The 3,838-nt window shown below is 41.8% G+C and overlaps 1 non-coding gene across 1 annotated transcript; it reads left to right on the top strand.

Moving 5' to 3' along the window:
* Window positions 1-920: 920 nt before the first annotated feature.
* LOC115895879 lies at window positions 921-1,026 on the top strand. The gene has a single exon (XR_004055960.1). It is a non-coding gene; the product is annotated as a U6 spliceosomal RNA (small nuclear RNA).
* Window positions 1,027-3,838: the final 2,812 nt, after the last annotated feature.

Genomic DNA, 3,838 nt, shown 5'->3' with positions numbered 1-3,838 from the left:
GGTGACAGAGTGAGGCTCCATCTCAAAAACAAAAACAAAAAATTCTCATAGAAGTGGGAACCCTATTGTGAACTTCACATGTGAGGGATCTAGGTTTCTTGCTCCTCATGAAAATCTAATGCTTTATGATCTGAGGTGAAAGTTTCATCCCGAAACTATCCCCTCCACCCCCACCCTGGTCTATGGAAAAATTGTCTTCCACAAAAAGGTTGGAGACCACTGCTATTGAGAGAAAAACTATGTTTCTGAGGAAAGCTATAGTATACCTGTTATTACAGTGTACCCCTGTTCCTTGTTCTCAACTTTTTATCATCTACCTGTAGACTAAACTAGATTCTGAATTATTCTAGTTTCCTCCAATATGTGGCTACAACTCTCCAACTAAAAATAAGAGCTACTCTGTTCCCGAAGCCCTACAAGCAGAAGCTAGACAACTCAATGTCAATTTTAAAGGACAAGTCTTATTACTGATGTGTGGGCCAAATAGAGATTTCACCAAAATGCATGATGCCATAACCAGAGACAATCAAACTGCAAATCAAGATGAGAAGTTGGACCGGGCCTGGTGGCTTACACCTGTAATCTCAACACTCTGGGAGGCTGAGGTAGGCAGATCACTTGAGGTTAGGGGTTCAAGACAAGCCTAGCCAACATCTTGGCTCACTACAACCTTTGCCTCTCAGGTTCAAGTGATTCTCCTGCCTCAGCCTCCCAAGTAACTGGGACTACAGGAACCTGCCACCACACCTGGCTAATTTTGTGTATATTTAGTAGAAACAGGGTTTCACCATGTTGGCCAGGCTGGTCTTGAACTCGTGACCTCAGGTGATCCGCCCGCCTCAACCTCCCAAAGTGCTGGGATTACAGGTGTGAGCCACCGTGCCCAGTTTCATGATCTGTTTTATAACGTAAGACTTCTAGTGCTCAGCTTCAGTAGCACATATACTAAAACAATTAGAACGATACAGAGAAGATTAGCATGGCCCCCGCATAAGGATGACATGCAAATTCATGAAATATTATTGTAAAAAAGACTTCTAGATCCACTTGTTCTCACTTCCTGCCTTAATTTATCCCAGTCGTGGGATGCTAGATTACCTACTAGCTGAACAGGAAGGAGTCTGTGTAGTTGCTGATACTTCTTGTTGCACATAGGTAAACATATCAAGTATTGTAGTGACTCAGTTATTAAAAATTAACATCTACTTGGTTAAAACAGGCAGACTTATCATCTAGCTCTTTCTTAGATATGTTTGATTTTAGTTGCTTTAGTTCATGGAGACCCTGGGTAAGAAGCATACTCCAAATTTTTGGTATTATCCTCCTGATGGTCACAATATTAGTCTTCCTGGTACACAGTATCCTCTCAAAAAGTCTTAAATATCTACATGCAGCCATCTGCTGAATGCTAAATGGTCTTTTGGGCTGGAATGAAGAAAACTTAAAGAAATACATGATAAGAAAGACAATGTTACCCATGAATGATGTATGGAGAGCACACCCCAAAATGATGGTGACTGTTGGATTGTATTGATGCCCTAAGTCTTGGTCACACTGTCACCTATGAGAGACCCTGACAAAAAGAGGGGAATTGTTCAATACAATTATATCTCTTTAGGCTCAACAGACCAAATCAAAATGGAGTTACTTGTCCTGAAGTTCCGTACCAACAAACTGAAGCTAAGTTGTTTATGTGACACTTCAAGATAGCAGGAGTTAATAGGCAAATCAATAGTCCAGTTTTATCTGGCTTGAAAAAGTCCCTTCTGCTTTAACCTTTACAGGGAAAGTAGCTTTGAAATGACCAATCTGGTTTTTGGTTTTTTTTCATTCTGTTTCTGCTTTCCTCAGCCCATTTCTTTTCTTTTCTTTTGGAGACAGAATATCACTCTGTCACTCAGGCTAGAGTGCACGATCTCAACTCACTGCAGCCTCCACTTCTCAGGTTCAAGTGATTCTCCTGCTTCAGCCTCCCAAGCAGCTGGGATTACAGGCACATGCCCATCTAATTTTTGTGTCTTTAGTAGAGACAGGGTTTTGCCAAGTTGACCTGGCTGATCTCAAACTCCTGACCACCCTCCTTGGCCTCCCAAAGTGCTGGAATTACAGGTGTGAGCCACCATCCCCAGGCTCCTCAGCTTATTTCTCTCTATAAAGCCAAACTCCTTTGCTCAGCTCACTGGAGCAAAGAAGTTTGGTTTTACAGAATGAATCACATGCACACGAAAAGCCAGTTAAGTTCTTTAAACTAAATTTGTTGTAATTTTGACTTTTGAAAGGAGTAACACCTAAGCATTAAAACAAAAAGTTGTAATTTTTACTTAGAGGAAGTTGGGGAGAGTATAAAGGAGAAAAGAAACTAACTTTGAACAATTATTCATTTATCTAACAAACATTTATTAAGTGCTTTTTGTGTTCCAGGCACTGTGCTATGCCCTATGAATTCAGGGATATAATATGTTTTCAGATTAGATATCAAAGTATTGTTTAAATACAGGGATACCTCATTTTATTGTGTTTCACTTTATTGCAGTAAAAAGTAGTATTTCTGACTGCTCCATTGAGTGGCCGATTCTCTGTCTCTCTCCATTTCCTCAGGCATCCTTATTTCCTGCTACACAATGATATTGAAATTAGGCCAATTAATAACCCTACAGTGGCCTCTAAGTGTTCAAATGAAAGGAGGAGTCATACATCTCTTACTTTAAAAGCTAGAAACAGTTAAGCTTAATGAGGAAGGGGGCATGTCAAAAGCTGAGACAGGCCAAAAGTTAAGCCTCTTGCATCAGTTAGCCAAGTTGTGAATGCAAAGGAAAACTTCTTGAAGGAAATTAGAAGTGTTACTCCAGTGAACACATGAACGATTAAAAAAAAAAAAATAGCAAAACAGCTTTGTTGTTGATATGGGGAAAGTTTGAGTGGTCTGGATAGAAGATCAAACTCATCACAACATTCCCTTAAGCCAAAGCCTAATCCAGAGGAAGGCCTTAACTCTCTTCAGTTCTATAAAGGCTAAGAGAGGTTGGAAAGCTGCAGAAGAAAAGTTTGAAGCTAGGCAGAGGTGGTTCATGAGGCTTAAGGAAAAAAGCTGTCTCTATCATGTAAAAGTGCAAGGTGAAGCAGCAAGTGGTGATGGAGAAGCTGTAGCAAGCTATCCAGAAGATCTAGCATAATAATCAATAAAGATGAACCCACTAAACAGATTTTCACTGTAGACGAAACAGCCTTATATGGGAAGAAGATGACACCCAGGAAAAAGCTGCCAGGAAGCTCGAATTGGGTGGAGCCCACCGCAGCTCAAAGAGGCCTGCCTGCCTCTGTAGACTCCACCTCTGGGGACAGGGCATAGCTAAACAAAAAGCAGCAGAAAACTCTGCAGATGTAAAAGTCCCTGTCTGACAGATTTGAAGAAGCAGTGGTTCTCCCAGCACAGAGGTTGAGATCTGAGAATGGACAGACTGCCTGCTTAAGTGGGTCCCTGACCCCTGAATAGCCTAACTGGGAGACATCCCCCACTAGGTGCAGACCAACACCTCACACCACACACAGCTGGGTACACCCCTGAGACGAAGCTTCCAGAACAAGAATCAGACAGCAACACTCACTATTCAGCAGTATTCTATATTCTGCAGCCTCCGCTGCTGATACCCAGGCAAACAGGGTCTGGAGTGGACCTCAAGCAAACTCCAACAGACCTGCAGCTGAAGGTCATGACTCTTAGAAGGAAAACTTAACAAACAGAAAGGACACCCACACCAAAACCCCATCAGTACGTCACCATCATCAAAGACCAAAGGCAGATAAAACCACAAGATGGGGAAAAAGCAGTGCAGAAAAA

Source organism: Rhinopithecus roxellana, chromosome 2 (genome assembly GCF_007565055.1).
Source record: "Rhinopithecus roxellana isolate Shanxi Qingling chromosome 2, ASM756505v1, whole genome shotgun sequence".
NCBI lineage: Eukaryota > Metazoa > Chordata > Mammalia > Primates > Cercopithecidae > Rhinopithecus > Rhinopithecus roxellana.
The sequence above is the reverse complement of the archived record's forward strand: the minus strand, read 5'-3'. Positions and strand labels throughout refer to the sequence as shown.